This window comes from Anser brachyrhynchus (assembly GCF_964034855.1).
Source record: "Anser brachyrhynchus genome assembly, chromosome: 8".
Classification (NCBI taxonomy): Eukaryota; Metazoa; Chordata; class Aves; order Anseriformes; family Anatidae; genus Anser; species Anser brachyrhynchus.
The window spans coordinates 5,201,507-5,221,569 of NC_137702.1; the positions used below are offsets into that span (position 1 = coordinate 5,201,507).

The 20,063-nt window shown below is 45.5% G+C and overlaps 1 long non-coding RNA gene across 1 annotated transcript in view; it reads right to left on the bottom strand.

The window, feature by feature from the left end:
* The window catches only part of LOC308199117, a 369,069-nt gene that overhangs the window by 178,594 nt on the left and 170,412 nt on the right, over positions 1–20,063 (bottom strand). The window lies entirely within an intron of this gene.

Below are 20,063 nucleotides of genomic sequence, written 5' to 3' on the forward strand. Positions count from 1 at the left end.
CAGCATCAGACCCAGTGGCCTCCCCATCATTTCTGCCTGTCAGTTCTGAGCCACCAGCGAGCTCGCAGCAATGATGCATCTTTCCCTTCAGATGACTCACTTTAAATAGTGCCCAGTGATTTATGCACAGAAAAATGTATTAATAAATACGGAAATGCACAAATTCATACGTTTTAAGGCCGGGGAACCGTCACAAATGTTCAGCCTGGCCCTCTGGAGACTGCAGCCTCACCCAGCAACTTCTGCCTGAAATCCATGGCTTCTGTTTGAGTGAAAGCATCCAAATAGCACAGTGGAATGCTTCAACATATTTTCTTCTAACATTTTGCAGAAGAAATGCTTCAAAACCAGAATCCCTCTCTTTCTGTTGTTTCAGAAAGTCTAAGTCAGGGATGCCAAGAATTATTATTTTTTATTGGTATCCCTTAGCGATGTGCTGTTTACATACTCACAGCTACGTGGCTTAGAGTTTTGGGGCAAATCTGGTAGGAAGCTCCTTCAGCATCCCACCTGCATGGATGTCCAGAGCCAGCATGCCTCATACAGTCATCCCCATCCATCCTGAGGGCTCATGCAATCAGCACATGACATGATCAATATAGCTGCTTAACAAAGCAAGGTCGGTTACTTCTGGGCGATGCTGGCAGCCTTCTGGCCAAGTCAGCAGGAATTGTGCTCGCTTGTCCGTCAGAGGTGATCCAAATCATGCTTTGCAAAGTACAAATGCACGTAAATATTCATGTGACGTAAGATCCGTGAGCAGCTGAGCAACACTTCAAAGAGCTGAGCAAGGGAAAAAAAATTATTATACAGCTTGAGAAAATAAAATAAGGAAATCTAGCAATGTGTTTAAGGGCAACGTTTGCTCTCAAGTGGGTTTCTGTCGATGGATGTCCTGCACACAGAACAGGCAGGGCAAATAAGAGAGAGGGATGCACAAAGAGAATTATCTAAGGATCAGACCTGAATCTCATGAGTGACTCCTAATCAAGCCACTCACCAGCACAGGACATCAAAAAGCTTTCAGGAAAGGCCAGTGGGTCTGTCAGGTTGACGTGCAGGCACAGGCAGCTGACTGTTAACTTGTACTTTACTCAGAATTAATTCACAGTCAGCATCTCGAGGATAATCATTTTTTCACGTTCAGTAGGCAACATTTATCATATGAAGCAGCTGCCATGCTTTCTGACAAGGAAGCCTTTCAGATTTTCTCCTTTTCATTTAATATATTTGATTAATACTTAGAGCCCGGGGTTGTAGCGCTGGCATTTGCCGCAGTAAGGTACAGGCAGGACCATTATTCGCATCTCCCTTCCCTGGCCAGCTGTACCACCAGGCTGCCTCCAGCCCCATCTCAGCATCGGACCTTCACGCTTTGGCTTTGTAGCCCTCCCAGCACCTTATCAAGGTGCCCACGCTCTAAAAACTTCCTGCAGACCTCTGAGAGCTCAAACTTTAATGGATGCAAGGCTGACAGGGATTGCTGCAGTGCCTCTAAGTCACGAGCAACTTCCGAAGAAAAATGCCCAAACCTGTGACTCCTGCAGGCTTGCTTGGAGAGATTTGGCAAAATCCTTTTGGAACGCCAGCAGGTGCACTTATCTGGGCCAGTACCACTCTGGACACCACCAAAAGCCATCCTGGATCGGAGGCTCTGAGAAGTGCCAGAGCTTTCTAATTTTAGCCATTTGATTTGAAAACATTGGTCTACATGACTTGGGCAAGGAACACAAATTCAAGCAAGCTGCGGCGCTCCAGCCGCCGGACAAACAGCCGCCTCCCCAGCTCCCCAGCCTCGCTTCGTCTCCAGATGCTTTGCATTTCCCTTCTCTCTGCCAGGTGTTTTTAGCACATCAATGCTAAAAATTCCAGCATGTTCTAGGATTCCAGCCTGCTTTAGAATAAACTACGACAGATCTGTGTCTATGGAAGATGTTCCTTGCCAGAAATATTATCTAATTTGTAAGCATTTTATGATTTTCAAAAAGTTATAAAATATGATATTAGGAAACAAATGGCCAATGGAAAAGATCCCTTCTGGTAGCCAAAATGACCATATAATTGATTTTTATGAACAGCATCTAAAGAAGTGAGTCACAACCCATATGGCTATTTTGGATTCTAGATATACATCGCATTTTAAGCCTCTCAGAAGGTTTATCCAAGTTTTCCGCATATAATCAATGGTGATTAGGAGAGGATATGAATCACTACGGTTCCTAGGGCTGAGCACATGTTTGAAGGGTGATGGATTCACACGTTCTTGCTCTATAAATACCCATCCAAGGTTGTACAGAGCATGAGAAACTCCATGGCAGAATGTAAAAAGGTATCGCAGAACAAACTGCAGACTCATTACGGAACCAAAGGCCTCCTCCCTTAGATGGGTGTAAATATTATTTACTTAGGACATGGTTCAAACTTCAATTGAAGTCAGACGGAAAAACTTTACCTCTAAGGCAGACAGTGTATCCTCTTTCCCCATGACTTTAACCATTTTCTCATAGCTTGGCCCCAGCCGGTGAGGAGGTTAGGTTACAGATTCGCTCACTACGCGGTGATGCTCCACAAATAACTCCCACACAGTTCACATGTGCACGCTCTTCCCATGAGCATCTGGGCCTTCCAGGGGTGCAGAAACCTCCCTTGCATGGGCCCACATTTGCACAACCACACACGCACACATCTCCTTCGTGCTCCCAGACACCCTCCTGGGTGCTGCACGCAGCTGCCCTGTCCAAGCCTGCACCTCCTCGTCCCACACCAGGGGACTCGCCCTCACCTGGTGTCAGCACAGGATCATACCCTGCATCTTCTGAAAGATGCGCAGAGCCCCATTTGCAATTGCTCAAGACTTTTATTGCTGTGTTACAATCAATCTAAAGGCAGCGCTTACATTGACAGCGGATGCAACAGGTACAAAACCCTGAGCAACTCAACCCCTGCCAACAGGACTGCTAAATTACACTGTCTTTGCATTCCAGCCCTCAGTGCTGGCCCACAGCACCCTTCCTCTGCTTAGGGTGACAGCTCTGCAGCACCTACGTATTACAGAGCACGCCGGTTTTCAAAGACTCTCGGAGAGGGAAATGTCTCCCAGTACAAAACAGCCTTCTTGTTACCATGGGAATCTTGGCCAAAGAAATATTTTGTAAGTTCATTTGCCATGGAAGAAAAAAAGCACGAGCCAGGATTTATGCACTACGCTTAATGCACGGCATCTCCAATGCATTTCTTTCCATCCCTCAGACTTTCATTCACCACTATTTCCCACAAAGACGAGAGACCTTCGCATAGATTGCACATTTATAACTTCGGCAGACTTTTAAAACCAGAAGGGACTGTTGTTGTAGTCCCATCCAGCTTCCTGTGAAACACAAGCCAAACAGTCTCAGCTGATAATTTCTGTATCAAGCCCCATGACTTCTACTTGAACTGGCACCAGACGCGCTCCTGACGTGCTGCAGCTACTATATTATATTCCTTACAGTCCTGGTATTCCTCCGGGCAGTGAAAAGGCGAGAAGGGAGCCCCAGTCCCTTTTGCTGCCTGTTCCTCCTGATAAATCAGCCGGTGAGCTGAGCGCCGGCAGTATTTTTAAATGCTGTCTGGTCCTGGAGGCAGTAAAGCCTCTGCATTCCTCGGAAAGAGACAGGCAGGTGATAGTGGGTAGGCCGGGATCCATAATCTGTTACACAGGTTTAACTCCACAACCTTAACAAATGCTCAGATCCCGTCTTAAAGGGAAGCTGAGAGATTAGCATCGGCTCCTAGGCCAGGCCTGCTGTAATGCAACCCTCGCCTCCAGCTCAGCAGAGGCACTGACGGGGTCTCTGCTGACGGCTGCCAAGGGAAGTCTCCAAGACAGCCGAAAACTTTGAGGTTAAGATTTGAAAGGAAGACAAACTTAGGCTCCTAGTCATGTTACAGCCCATGATGAACTATTCCGCAGAGGATTCTTACCAGGATGCTAAGAGAAATTTTATAGAGAACCAGAGCCATCCATCTCAAATGAGGATGAAAGCGCAACATATTACCTAGGAGGAAATTGAGAAAGGTAATATTTTGCCCTCGATTTTGATGCGTTTCTAAAGCAATGCAGTCGGATAAAATTTGCAAAGCCATTTTAAGATGAAAAGGCCTGTACGATAACCAGATCCAGAGGATTTTGATTTAGGGAAATGTTATGCCAGTTGTAGCAAAAGTAGAAGTTTTCATATTTAAGTTATTTCATATTATTATGAAACATACCAACACTAACATTCCTCCACCTGGACATTTCCCAGATTTCCCACCCACATAGAGTCTAAAAGCTCTATATAAGGACTTTTTCCCCACTTCCCAGATCAAAGCAATCTCCCCGTGGCTGGCAGCTCGGCTAGAAATAGGGCCGACATCCCTCAGCGTGCAGTTTACCACCCTTAATCCCGACTTTAGTCCCTCAGTTAACCACCAGAGCACCAAGCTTTGCGGCTGCCTCTTCTTCCTCTGTGACCGGTTCATTTTGGAGGCAAAGATCTGGCAAAAGACTTTATTCCTTAGCTACCGGGGCGCCCAGTGGGGCCGTTCCCCATTCGCACCCGTTCCTGAGCCGCACACCCAGCACAGCTCGGCGCCCCTGTGGTGCCATGCAGCCCTCGTAATCACTCCTGCTCCAACCACAACAGCAAAAGCCAGCACAGAAATAAAATTTTCCATACGGGTAATTCGGACAGGTTGACTGGAGTTTTGCCACTGACACCTGTGAGATGACACGCGAGGGCTTCAACCACGATGCTGCCAAGCAATGCTGGGGAGAGGCTGGCACCAAACCAGGACCACCTCAGGCTCCAAATCCCACTGCTGCTCTTTCTCAAAGGCTTTGAGGCTGAGAATCCACAGCTCGCTCCTGTCCCACCACGCCCCCAGGTAAGGGGGGAATGAATTGCTGCATTCCCACTAGGAAGCCTGGCCCATTAAATCAGGACAGAACAGCAAAACCAGAAGCTTTACAAGGTACTGGTAAGGTCTGGGAATGCTTTTGTGTGCAAAAAGCCCCAGGTGCCAGTGCCACCCTGCATCTCCCCAGGGCAGAGATGTCACCTGTCCCCACGACCAGGGCAAGGGACATATCTTTAACCTTACTTTCCCCATCACAGGCAGTGGGCAGGGTGTACTTGCAAAGAAACTTAGAAACACTACCCCCCTATGCCTCCCAAAAATAAAAAATAAAATGAACCACCACCACAAAAACACAGATCTGAATTCCGCTCAGAAACAGCTCTCCTCTGGGGGAGATAAGATGAGAAAGAGCAAATCAGTCGTGACAGATGGCAGGGGTGGTGGTGAATGCACTAATGGGAAGCACACACATCCCAGGAGGATGAAAGCTGCATAAAACCTTATAAAAACCAAGTGCATGTCTCACTGGGCTGCTTCACTGTGGTTCCTTTTATAAAAGATATACTCATTCAAAGGCAAATCTTGATTTCTGTCATGAGCCCATTATTACACAAGTGTTGTGAATTGGTGTTAAAGATACAGTAAGTCATAAAGAATGCATCCTATGTACTCCCGCATGTATATTGAACCCAGATTTAAATAGTCGGCGTTACAGGAAACTAAGCACTTTTTATATTTACTAAACGTTGAATTCAGCGTACCAGCAGCAGAAACTGCAACGAGCATAAAGGCAAGGTGCTGCCCGCACTGAGCAGGACACCACAGCTGCATGAACTGTTCAGAGCCATTCTGGCTGGGGCAAAAGGCACCGATTTCTTCCCTTCTTTCCAGGCAGTACCTCTGTTTAGCATCATTACGTGAGCATTGTCTTTCTGTGGTGTTGGCGTACATCTCAGATTTCAGATTCAGGTCCAGCCTCCATCCTTTGTCATTGCAGGGATGCACAGTTTGGATGCAAACACCTTCCCAAGCCCTCCTGAGTGCTGTGCCACCCGCAGCCCTGCTCTACAAGGTGACACATCTCCTTTTGGCTTACTTGGCTTTGTATTCTGCAGTTACACCCCCTGTTCAAATTAGCATACCCCCTCAGGAGAAAAATACCAGTGCCTGGGCAACTGGACTTACAATAGAGGGGAAAATTTTTCCAGGTAACTGAATACAAGCCGGGACAAAAGATAAGTAATGAGAGCACCAAGCAGTGAGCCCTCCTCGGTTCTTTGCGGTCTGTGGCTTCTCATCTAATTCAGGGCAGTGCTTAGGCAAAGGCTTAGCTTTAAGCAACACTTAATCCCATTTACTTTATAAAGCCAAACTATGGGATAAAATTCTCTGAATGGGATAATCCCACCAAACACCATGAAAGAGTAGAAGGGGTCTGGAGGACCTCGAAATCTGCACGGCCCCAGCGCACGCTGCGCAGATCCCCCAGCCAGCTCCGAGAGTCTGCAGGATGCAGGAAGCCTGGTGCTGAAGGTGAGTTAAAGATGCAGCTCTCTATTTCACATTTCAAAGCTGGTTATCTGGTGCAGAGTCCTGCCACGACGTGGTGTGGGGCTTCTGGTGTAAGCAAGCTGGCAGAGACGCCTGACATCCCTCCAGGCACTACCTGCCTCCTTGGCGGAGGCAATCCTGTAAAATGTTGTTGAGTTTCATTATAACATGCTGTAGCACAATGTGAACGTGTGGTTTGTATCTTCTGATACAAACACATCCAGTACCTGCTCTCAGGATGTGCAGGTGCCCCACCAGGACATTAGATACAAAATCTGTCAAAAAATACTGAATATGAAATATTTCATTGCAGTGCACTGTGGTATAAAGGACTGATTTCACTTCTGAATGCAGCCCACTGCTTTATAACAGTGCAGGCAGGTTTTAGGGATGGTCCAGAGAGAAACGTCACGACACATTAGCTGAAGCCACAGGTAGCACTAAGGGAATAACACATTTTGCATGTGCAGCCTGCAGGCAGCCATAGACCCTGAAAAGCCCAGGGGACAGGTAACCCTGAGCACAGCTGCTAGGGTGTAGTACTAGAATGATCTCAGGTCCTCAAACAGGCAAGAGTTTGAGGGACACAAGGAAAACAGCAGTGGGTCCTCCGCCATGTAGCATCCCGAGCAAGCCTGGACAGACAGGAAATTTCCACGTGGAATGGGCACCGGTGGGAGCTGCTGATTTCTTGAATGAAGCTCAGGCCGTGGGAGATTTGTGGTAAATCACGACAGGCACCCCCCATGAGATGTGCTGACCAGCCCCGCATGGGGCACTCAGGAGCCCTGAGCTGCCAAAAAAACAACAAACAAATACTTCTAACCATCACCATCAGGAGGTGATGGACCCGCCTTCCACAGGGGACCAGTGGTTAGGAGAATATAACAGCTTTTAAGATGGGACTTGACCAATGTATGAAAACAGACCCAAGACAGGGGCCCCTCCAGCAGCTGAGGACAGTGACCCAGGGCATCTCTCAGCCCAGTGTCCAAACGCTGGTGTTACTCACAGCAAAACATTTGGGGTGAGATGCTTGCTGGACCAGCTCCAAACAGTTGTCCTAAACGCTTTCTGTCATTCCCACAACAACATATTGCTCCTTTCGTTATGTCCACGTTTTCCATCCCTGGGTGTGCCTTACAATCGTGAAATCTGACTCTGCCACTTAATTAATACCATAACCGCGTGCTGCAGTGGTTTGCGCCGTCCTGAGCGCCATCCGCACACTCCGAGGCGTTTGTTGCTGCGACAAGGGAATACAAAGCTTCACATGCAGGAGATGGAAAAGGTTAAAGTCAATATTTTGGCTGGTGGAAATATTTATGGAAAGAACCCGTGAACTAGTGAGCTGCATTCATTCCACTGACATTTCCAAACTGCGTTAACCTTTTATATTTCTTGTGGTTAGCTCCTGTTTAATACGTTCTAATTATACGAGAACTGGGAAGCAAATGAATGGCTGAGATTAAAGTTAAACAACAGCCATAAATATTGCAGGACAGATTCTCAGTGCTGAACCTGTGGATTTATGCCCCCAAGTTCAATACTTTGCAGATGAGACACGAAAGGCTATCAGAAGCATGTGCAGAGCTTAAAGTTTCTTGCCCACCCACTCATTTGAGGGCAGAATTTGTCCCTTTGATGGCACTGTGTTGAAGTTTCGGTGTGCGTGTAGTAAAGCACATTAGTTCATTCAAGGAAGGTTCACAAAGGACAAATAGCTTTCACAAAAATCACCATTTCCTTCGGCCTTCATACAATGAGAAAGGCAGGAAAGGAAAAAGGGATTCAAAAGTCTTTAGTTAATGATGGGCAGATGTTCTCAGAGGCTTCGGCCGACCCTAAACACTGATCAGGTACTACTGCGTGCCCTGTGTGCAGTAACAGCAATTCCATCTAACATCTGAGCAGGCAGTCACTCAGCAGTGATTTACTAGCACAGCAATATCTGTTACAAAACACACAGAATTGGAATAACTTTCTCCCTACAAAACGTTACATCACAAGCGAACGCAGACAGTTGCAAAACTCCGATCCACAAGTGGAAGATGTTAGCAATCTGTTCCAGTTCAGCTTGACGCACGGAAATGCCAGATGGCTACTCTGCTGCTCGCCACCTCCAACAGCGGATGGAGAAGTTTCGTGTACGCAAGTAGTCCCCGTTAGCAGAACGCAGTCGAAGCGGGCGGACCAGGGAGCACAATAATTTGCTGTCATGGTTGCAAACTCACCAGCGGGCTGCGGAGCTACTGCACCTCTGCTGGAGGTGCGGACCTAGCTTCGGGGTGAGGCTTTCAATCACCACTTCCACTTCGGGGGCTAAGAAGGACAATAGCTACACAACCACTACACATGGCCAGGGTGCTTTCAGTCTGCAGTCCTGGTCACGTTGCCATCCACATCTGCACCTCTGCTTCCTTTGACAGCCATGGGAGAGCACTCAAGATGCTTGAGGGTTGACCAAGAGGTCTAATGAGATTACATGGGTTACTTTTGATCTAAAACCTCCTGCCTCCCTGCCAACAAAACACAGATCCATGCGTAGTGAGAGGGAAAAAGGGCATCATCTTTTATCTATTTGGCCTGCTTAACTGCGTGTTCTTTCAGCTCCCTCTCTATCCGTGTTCCATATGATTGCTCAATGGGCCTAATTGTTGTCTTGTATCACAGCTTCCGATATGATGCGGCATCAAAGGGATTCGTGCATGTGGTTACAATTAAATCTGTGCTTAAACACTTTGCTGAACCCAGGCATTCATTGAACTGCAATTGTTTCGGAGGTAGGGGCCATCTTTCCTATAAGATGTCTCACACAGTGTGTTTGACCCTGATTGCCCTTCTCCATCCCACTAAAATCAAAACAAATACTAGGAGTAATAATAATAAATGGTGTCACCCTGGCAGAAGTTTATTTCCTTTGTGCTTCCAAGAATGGTACACAATCTTTAAGGAGGGATGTTGCCGTCTCCTACCATAAACAATGCCAAAAATAAATAGAAATTAACTGAAAGAGTCAAGTTTCAAGCTGCACAAATTCAACCACAGCAAATATTTTGTGTGGATGTGGTATAGTTTAGACTCCAACATGTTTCCTTATGGTCTATCTACTTCCTCAAAAAATATCAACCATAATCACTCCACAACAGCCAAGGCTAACGCAGCGTATCAGCTCAATAAACATCGCTATTCTGCTGTTGCTTAAGGGGCAAAAGGAATCTTGGTGGGTTCGTAAAGGATTTTTTGACAGCAGAAGTCTTGGCTGATATGTTAAAAATGGCAGAATTCGCCTTGCACTGCGCTCGCAGAAGTTATTACTAGCCCTGGTAATCTCTGGTTTATTTTGAATAATTGCTTCCCTCCACATGGGCTTTTGGTGGTCATTTAATATCTGTTCACAGGTATTTTTACATACATATGAGTATGGTGCCTACGGCACTGCGGCCTCCATGTGTTAGGCAGCCCCCACTGCCCCGCACAGGGACGAATTTCCCTTTGACTGGTAGCTCTGGGAGTTTGGGAAAGCCTCCGGCTCTCCCCCTTCTGCCTGCCTGTTTGTAAAGCCGGTGTCATGAGAGACCCAAAGCGCTTAATGATTTAGCATGCTCCGGGATAAATGGTGTTACATTAGCACAGGTGCAAATAGCTTTCTAATTATTATTAATTTAATAATATGGTGCTGCTGGTACACACTAATTAGATCCATGTTTTTCTATAGTAAGGGAACAACACCAGAAATTTCCACAGCTGTCAGCTGCTGTCTTCTTGCAATTGCTATGGAAAGCAAACAAACCGTAAAGGCAATTCGTAATTATTATAAACATTCCCTAACCTAAACCACGTTGACATTTCTAAATCGGAGCTGCATGCTTGCTCTTGTCTGTGGTGTCAGAAAGGGAACAGAGCCAGCCAAAGAAAGGACAAGCAGCTATTAGATAATTCGAGGGCCAAGCAATTAGTTTGGCTTTAACAAGCTGTTTTCACATGAGGAAAGTGCTTCCCTCGTTGCTCTGACCAACCCATCCCACCTCTCACTCCGTCATGTTGACCTTAGCTTGCGACAACGTTTGTTTTTCCAGTGTTTTCTGGAGTTTTCCCGCAAGGTAAGCGCCGTGCTGTTTGCAGAAGGCTTTGCCACCTCTTTCCGTGGGGCTTCGTTCCCTGCCAGAAGAAGGGAAGGAGAGCTCCAGCTCCTCGTGCCCACTGCTGGGTCCCTCCGGGTTTTTCTCATAAACTCACCCCAAGGCTGTGGCTTAAGCTCTTAAGTGATATTCAAAGCCCTCAGCATGAGGTTTATGGCTTTCAGCCTCTGCTGAGAATATAGTTATAACTGACAAGTTCAGGGGCAGGTATTTGGGTGATCTTCCGCAAATTCATCCCTATAAAACAGTTCTCAACTCTGACACTGACCAAGACTTAATTTAAAGTGGTTTAGTGGAAGCAGCTGACTGACAAAAAAATAAAGGATCTATGCGCAAATAAAAGCCTACAGGGCTGAATCTGAAGACAAATGCCTCTCTAGCAGAACCAGGACACCAGCTGGCTCTCCACTGAACTGTATATCACTCCCTAATTTCATCTTTTTTAAAATTTAAATTGCCTATTCTGCCCTAGAAGAGAGGAAATCCTTGTCTGCGATTTCTCTTATATTACGGTTTCACTTAGATTCCATTATAATAATTCTGGTTTCAATTTACGGTACTTCCTGAGTGATTTCCTTGCCTTCTGTGAAAGCCCCCGGAGGATGGTCAGAGCTGACATCCTCAGGTGTGGGGACCAAGAGGCTCTCCTGGGGACCTGCAGCCCACCCCAAGCTGCATCCTCGATGAATGGACACCGCTGGTGGAGAAGGATGTTGGGACAGGAGGTGGCTAGGGATGTCCCCATGCCCGCCCCAAAACTGGGGTGACCCCATTTGTCATCCCGAAAGGCACAGCTTCCCCACCCCAACTGGGAGATCCTGGGACACCTTGAATTGAGCAGCGTGAGAAAGCAGGGAGGGAACAAGAACAGCAGGTCTCGAGAGAAATCACACCCGGCGATGGGCAAGCAGTCCTCTTTACCCATCCCTTTCCGTGTTAGCTCATGACTGAAGCTGTCTGCTTTGAAGGAAAGAAACAAGATATTTATAACCCTCAAGTCAGCACTGAACTTGGATTGTTGCAAGGGTTTTGCAGAAGTCCTCGTGCACCAAACAGCGCAATGAGAGATACCAGTTTTCAAACAAAAGCAGACAGGACAAAAAGCAAGGGAGGTACAGCTGAGCTGCACTACAAACGCGCCTGGATCAGCACCACAAAAACAGGGGGCACGTCCTCATGGATGCTGGAGCTGGGAGAAACCCATCCGTGCCTTCCTCCCAGACTCGCTCTGTGCGCTGAGCCAACGCTTTCCCCCCCACCCCGGCGTGTTGATATAAAACCAGGCGGAATGAGAAGTGGAACTAATCCGAAGGGTTACGTTTCACCGTTGTAAAAGGCTTGGCAAAAAGGCTGTCCTCGACCTCCCTGCTGTCACACGCCAGGCGATGCCCCGGCTCAGGCTGGGCTCGGGGAGCTGGCAGGGCTGGGCTGCGAAGACCATTTTTTCCCCACGGTTTTCCACTTTGGATCAAAAGCTGTATAACACACTTTACCTATGAAATCAGATACGGTACACTCTTCTTACACTTGTATGCTCATGCAGAGACCTAATAAAAGTTCAACTTTCTGTCCAAGACTGGGTGGGAAAGTCCTGCAGCTAAAAGCCCCTCTCCCGCTGAGGTGTAGCTGAGGGCTCTCACCCATCTTCCCCCAGCCGCAGAACTGCATTGGATGTAAATCCAAAATGGAAAATGTATCCAAATATGATTACAGTCTACGAGAATACGAAATAACCTTAAAAAATTGTCTAAGCACGAGAACTGTGTGATATCAACACTGCTGGCACTCGTAGCTTTAACAGCTACATCTTTTTATTTCGTTGTGATGACAGTGAAACGTCTTTACCAACAAATACAAATTACATTAAGATAAAAGCATGCCTTGCCGCAGGTTTCACCACTCTCCTTCCTCCACCCAAGCTGGGGCAGTGCCCCAGGGCCCAGCACTTCTCCCCGGGGTGCCCCAGGATGTTCCCACAGCCAGGTACTGCCACTGCAGCGAGGGCCTGGGGGAAAACGTGATTTTAAGATTTTTCAGGACCTTATGCCCTCTGCAAGATGTCTCGAGGACGGCTTTTCTCTATCTGTCATAGGGTGGAATTAAAGTCAACTATCTTCACCACCCAGAATTTCTGCTAACCTTTTTAACCCACACTTGGGTTAAGTAATTGGGATCAAACAAAGTGCAGCCATATTTTTCTGGGCTGGAGAATCGGGATCCTCTGTTTCGTCTGGGGATATTTCCAGCCTACCCAAGCACATAGAGTCCCTTCATTTCAGTGTGCTTCATGTCGTCTGCCCTTACTGGGCCAGACATAAATCCTTCTTAAAAAGGAAAATCAAAACTACGACAAGAGTAAAAAGGAGAGAAATGATGCTGAGCAGTGTTCTCCTGCCAGGGACAGCTCTTTTTGGGGTAGCATAATTAATCAGCCATGGTCTAAATGGCTTCTGTCTTAAAGGGCTTCCTTCTTCTCCCAACATATCCTCCGTGGATCAGAAATGCCAGCGTAGCATTATCATTCTATCTTTGCATTTGAAATAGTAGCTACCACGTTGATGAAACAGACCTTTATTGAACTTCAAAGGCCCATAATTATATATCCTTTCCTTGAGCTTTGATATTTTAATATTCAGCTGGTGAAATTATTATCTATTCTAGCCACAAAGCATTTATTTATTTTGCTTGCTTTATCTCTGTTATTTCTGCAGTGGTAAGAGGCTGAGGAAGAAGCCCCCCTGCTTATTGGCAGCGGCAGAAAGCGGGAATTGAATGTACCAGGACTTTTATCTCCAGCAGCTGAAGAACGAAGCGTTTGAACTCCTTCTCGAGCCCTAACGGACTCCGAAACCTCTCCCCCAGCCAGTTCCTCTAATTTATGCTTTTCAAGAGCCGGCCAATTTTCTTTATATAGGTTTCCCTGTGCCACGAAGGAGCACAGGAGAGTCGAGAAGACATCTTTCAGTCCTGATGATGGTCTGAATTTTTCATCTGAAAAGGGCACTCTGTTTTTGCAAGTCTTGGAAGCTGCAGAAAAACTTCACTTGTGTTTGCTCAGCTACAGCCTCGCCAAGTGGGTGTATGTGCAGCAGAGGCAGAAGTTTTTATATATACACCCAGTCCATACAGTAGCAAACATAAATGCACACAGATGGCCTTGCTAGCCAACGAAGCAAGGTGATGGCTCAGAGCTCTGCATCCCGCAGGAGTGAAAGCCCCGTGAATGGCCTGTGCCCTTCTTCCCCGGAGTTTCAGCAACGGGGCTGAGCTGAAAAGCCCAGAGCCAAACTCATCTTTGTCCAAGCTCAACCTACAGAGCTGGCCCAAACCTTCAACCAAACCAGGTGAAAAGTACATTTACATCACTAAGAGATTGCAAAATAGGCTGGGGAAAAAAAAAGAAAAAGAAAGAAGAAAAAAAAAAAGACATTCTCACGGTATCTCTGTATCTCATTGAAATGGAGCTGTAGTGAGGAGGTGCTGGAAATCACGTCGGGATGATGTTATTGTGAGATTACTGTGCGACTTCTAAAATAAATCTCTTTGGATGCGCCTGGAGCTCTCTCCTGGAGAAACAGGATGATGGCTGATCCTGTGCAGGCGTTTCTCAAGAGCAGTCACAAACGCTCTCTCTCTGTTGGGTCATTTCCAGATAATCTTGAAATCAAACCTGCATTCGATGAGCGTAGTATCAGCATATGGCTTTCATCAGATGATCTCCAAGCACGTTAAGAACGTGACTTAATTACACTTCGCAGCCCTGATGGACTTCAGCAGCCTTTACTCTGCATTGCTGAGCTGGAAGCTGAGGAAAAGAGGTTGTGTCCCTCCTCCAGACTTGAAAAGTGGAGCAGCAGGAGCAGCACTGAGAGGTCTCAGCAGCTCGTCATGTGCTCAGCTCCCCAGGACAGGCTTCCCCAAATCCCACTCCCTTAAAAAAGTGTTTCCCCATGAGGGGGGAGGTTAAAAAAATAAATATATAATTTTAAAAAATCTAGCCAGTTGGAAGAGGATATTTATCATAAAATGCTCCAAGAAACCATGGTCCTCCACTTAAAATAAAACATTTGAAATGATGGATTCTGGCTATAGGTGTTCCCTGCACTAAAATCGGTGAGGCTCTGCGTGTGGCTGGGTTTGCTGCCTCCAGACACCTCCTGGGGCCTGAGTCCTGGCGCACTGCATGTGCTGGGACATGTTGGGTTTCCATCCCAAAACACCCCCTGGGGAACGGACGCGGAGCTGGCAGCGCAAAGCCCGGTGACAAGTGTCATCTGAGCCCAAACTATTCATCTGCACTGCGTCACGCTAGTCCCAGGGCTCTCCCTCACTCCTCCAGACATGCCGAATTCTTTTGCTTTTCATCTCTGCTGCTGTTTACCCAGCTTGTCCCCACAACGCAGCCACTGGTGAGCGTGTTCCTGGTAGGCTGCCGGAGCCTGCAGTCTGTTTGCAGGATTAAGTTGTTTCCCTTCTTACGTGGGCCATCGGGAAAGCTCTGATCCTGTCTACATCGTGGTTTGTGTCGCCTTATTCCAGAAATACTAATGTCCAAAAGAAGTAGTGAAGCACCATCGGGGAGAATGGAGATGTTGCTTGCAGCAGAGAGGTGACCAGGAGCCAAAGCACCGTTCTGTTGAGCAGAACTGAGCAGAACTGAGCATGCATTTTGCATTAATTTCTGAGAACATTTTGAAAGAAGGAATTGGGGAACATCACAGGGCATCATTTTTGCAAAGTAAAGAAGGTGAGGTTTAAGCTTTTGTAGTACCAGAAACTCTTGGGGGTTTATTTGCAAACTCCCATACAAAAATGATTTTGTATTTGGAAATATTAACGCCTAACGTTCAGCCCCAGAAAAGATGCAAAGGAAATGGAAATCTAAATGAGCAGCATATGCCATCCCCTTGGCTCCACCAACGAAAATATTTGGCTTCCACTTGCAGCTACCCCACTCAAAAAGAAGTTTGGGTAGAAGGAATGTAAGGCGAAGTGAATGTTAAATTTACATTAGACGTTTGTTAATTAGCCAGCAAATGAATCACCCCCACAGACTGGCACAGTCCACACAGTTTAAAGCAAACACAGTTGTGTCAAGCTAAGCTGTTGCCCTGGAGTTGACTAACCAGGAGCATTCCAGAACGTAATTATTAATAAGATTTTTGTGTATTATTTAAAAAGGTCAAGATTAAAATACCTCATTGGGTATTTACAGGCAGGGAAGTAGAAGGTTCAGTAGGTGTTTATTAAGCCCATTTCCACATATATACCCACCCTTCGCTTGCTCCCCATTTCCCTGCAAAGCAAAGCCCTCTTTTACCTGGTGTCTGTCCCTGCAGGTACCTGTTCAGCTATTACACCCTGGCCAACACGATTCGTTGGCTTAATCAATATTCAGGTTAAACAATAATTTCTTTGAGAAGGAAGGAACTCTACCACCCTTCTAGGTATGTTTTACCAATGCACTAAGGGACTGAAATATTTTCCTGGGATGTCAAAGGTACATTCCCAAGACACTGCCCCACTGGAATAGCTCTTAGAGGCAGCGGGCTTGTAGCAGGCACAAAGTTTTGGCTCTTGAGTCCTCCTCTTCCTCCTGAAGTTGCCAACACCTCAGAAAAGCTTTGGTAGATGTAGGATTAGCGAATCACTGTGGCCTCAGCTGCTAATCCTATGGGGTTGCTGTGCTGGGTTTTCTCTCTGACAAACACCAAACGACCCAAACAAATCTAGTGGGGAGCTGCCTTTATTATTGATGCTGAGACCCTGGTAAACTTTCTTGTACACTAACATCTGAAACTCAAGTGCCCCAAGACCTTCAGGAAAGGATATCATTATTTTTTTTCACTTCCTTTGAGCTTAGGCCAAAAGCCAAAGTCATAAATAGAAACAGTTATTCTGGGTTCAATATCACCTTTTGTGCAATGACAAAAATAATGTGTTGTTGAGCTGTTTGGCATGACTGCCCAAGCATGTGACAAGACGCTAATTACTTTTGAAGCCAAATCCACTCGAGAAAACAAGAATCCAACTTATAGCAAGTCGTATTTTGCCAATTTTGCTGCTCTCAAGGCATATTTTTTTTTCTTTTTTCCTCTCTGAAGACATCCTTTCCTTCTTTTTAAATACTAACGCGCAGTTTGTAGCTGGACTTTCGGGCAGCCCGTACCAACCTTCTTCCAGCCTCGCTCAACCTGAGATAACCAAGTCCTTCCTGCAGAGCTGAACTCTTTTTCCACTGCCGCACACTACATTAATTCACTCAACACGTTTGTTTGCAGCTGTCTTCCATCACCAGCCCCACACCTGGCTGGCTTCTCACAGGCGAGGGAAAACTTAATTTTCCACTAATGAAGGCATAAAGCAGTAATTTTGTGTCCTTTGCTCCCCAGAAACTTTTGCTTCACAGCTGCCGCTGGGAAAACAGAAAATACAACAAAATGTTTGGGCTGCTAGTTCTGATCTTAGGGTAGGTGACCAAATATGTGCCATCTAAAGAAGGAACAGCTTTCAGATCCTTAAGCAACTTTAGCCAAATCCAACTGTGACTTCTTAACCCAAGCTGGTCATCGCTATGTATGTATATTTCTTCTAGGGTAAGTATGATAACTGATTTGTTGTGCATGACCGTATCAGTCGCTTCTTCCACTGCTCCCCAGAACCCATCCCTTATTTATTTTCACCCATGAATGCTAAAGATAAAATAAAGTAAAATAAAATAAAGTAAAATAAAATAAAATAAAATAAAATAAAATAAAATAAAATAAAATAAAATAAAATAAAATAAAATAAAATAAAAAAGAATAAAGCTACTCAGTGGTTTTCAGTCATGTCCCTAAGACTGCAATCACAACTGCAGCACTGGGTGCTTTTACCCTTGAAATTTGCTCTGCACCTGATATTTGGGAGGCATTTTCCTCTTTTCTCCCTCACTTTTCAGCTCTTGCTTCTAATGTCAAACACAGGCAGCAGCTTTGAAGCTTTTCCAAATGAAAATGCCAGAAGAGTCCTGGTTTTCCAGCAAGCCTGCCAACTCCAGCAATCATTAATTTTATGTGCTAATTTTAAAGTTGATTGTTTTTGTGTCTTGAACTTCAAAGACAACTCCAGTGAAAAATCTAAAATGTATTTAAAAAGGTAGAAAATAATTTTGCTAAAACATCTTTTCCTGAAGAAAAAAGAATACGTTAAGGAACATAGATTTCCTCTCTATAGCTTTTATAAACGTTGCTGAAGATTTTATTGCCAATATTTGTTTTATTCTGAAGAAGTCTTTAAAAAAAATAAAAGAGTTAAATAAATCACAGTAAAAGTGTTTTCATTTGTTCCACCGGTGGCACTGTGGGTTTTATTAGTGAAGTGTGCATGTAACATATGTGCAGGGCAATTATGTTTTTCAGTTACAAAACACTATTCGTTAGATTAAATAAAATGACAGAGATTTTGGTCTGGTTCAGCCCTCAGATATTACACAGTCACTTGACTGGAGTACAATTCTGACTGTTTTCCCAGCTCATCAGCACATTAAAACCAGCTGTGGGGCTCGATAAATTGTTTCAGCAGGACCCACTGAAAATATCTATATTTTCCTCCGTCCCAGCCCAGCAAATGAAACTTGGAGGTCATTATGGTAGTTTAATTATGATTTGGTAGGAATGTCCTTCGCTGAAATCCATAATTCCATAAACAACATGCTTCTTCTGTCATATTAGATTTCTTTATTTCAATTGTAAAGTCACAAAACCATGTGCTTTCCATTTTAGCTCTTGGACCCCCTGCTACACTTATACACATAAAGGAGTGGTAGCACAGGGAGAGCAGCAGCCAGGAGCGTCCACAGCCGTCCTCCTGCTTATGAAAAGATGTTTACTGATTCCGCAAACAAAAAAATAAACAAAACAAAGAAAGAAAAAAAAAGAAGAAGAAGAAAGAACAAAGAAAACCAGACCTGAACCCAGCATGCTGGGAGCAAAATCAGGCCGGCAGGGATGCGGGTGCAGAGACGGAGCTGCAGAGCCACGGGGGTTTGTAAACGTACAAGAAATGCGCTAGCTGCGCGCCCCGTACATCGCTGCAAAGTGAAACCAGCTGCCCGCGCTGGGCTCCCGCCGCCTCGCAGCAGAAGCTCTGGGACACGTCAGAGAAAAGCTCCCCAGTGCTGCAAACAATTACCAGGGCTTTTCAGTTGTTCCATTTTATCAAAGCCCCTGGACAAGGGGAGAGAAAAGAGGGGGAAAGAGAACTTTGAAGGGAAATAGGAACAGAATATTTCAGAAATGCTTTGCTTGGGTTAGTTCAGTCTCTACTGGGTTAAATCCAAGAAGAGGCTCCCATCTCCCACTCCCATTTCTCTCTACCAGGGGAATTGAAGTCCCTCCTCCACCTGCAGTAGCACCTAGGCTGTATTTTAACAAAGCCCTTAAGCACGTGCTGAATTTTAAGCACCTGATTTATCCCATAGACTGTGAGCCTGGTCTGCCAATGGGTGAGGTGAAACATCGGTAAACACTGACTTTACTTTATTTATTAACTCTCAGATAATTCCGGGCCCATAATATAAAGATGCCATTCTACTTGTTTGTTGTTTCTATCACATGCACTATGTTTCGGTGTCCTGGACACAACCAACCAGTTAAAATGCTTCTCAGATACATCTTTACAAGTAGGAGAACGCTGAAAAAAAAAAAAATGACACACAATTGCATTGTAAATGGCAGTTATGGGATTAATTCTGGCTGGAGAAGGGACATTTGGGGCAGGGATTAGGTATACTTGTAAAAGAAGAGTTCCTGTGGAACCCTGAGATGGTGGTTTTGCGCTGAAGAGCTCACCCAGTTGGCTTGACCTCATATCGATTCTCTTACACCTCCACATAAACACCTTCATTATCTCATCACAGACTGGAAACAACATAACGAGGAAGACATTTGCTCCTGCCCCTCTATGAAATGTCATTTGTGATAACGAACTCTGTGTTTGTCAGACGACGAGTTTATACAACTGAGTTTCAGTTTGGGAAATATCACAAAATGTCAAACTTCTTGGAGGGCAAACGAGTTTGCGAAAATCAAAGCCAGGGACAAACCGAAGCAGTGGAAATTCCAGTTGAAAATGTGAGACTGGTTCCCTGCTTTTTGTTGACAGTCGGATTTTGGAAAAGAACAATTAGTGTAATAGGTTTTGGGAGCTACTGAGCCAGAAACTGAGAAAAATGGAAACCAAGAGAAACAGCTGAAATATCTTCTCATTCTCATTTAGATTGTGGTTAGAGCAGCTGAATGGCTGTTTTTTCTGGTCCACTTGTGTAATACTGAAAACTGGGGAGGGGTGGAATTGTCCCAAGTTGACCTCATGGAACAAAGGAAAAAAACGTGGGACAAAAAAAAGGATGGGGGGGAGAAATTTTCCTTGGAGAACTGAGAAATGTGTAGCATTTTCTGTTGGGACCGATCGATGGCTTTGCTCAACCCCAACATTAGATTATTTGTT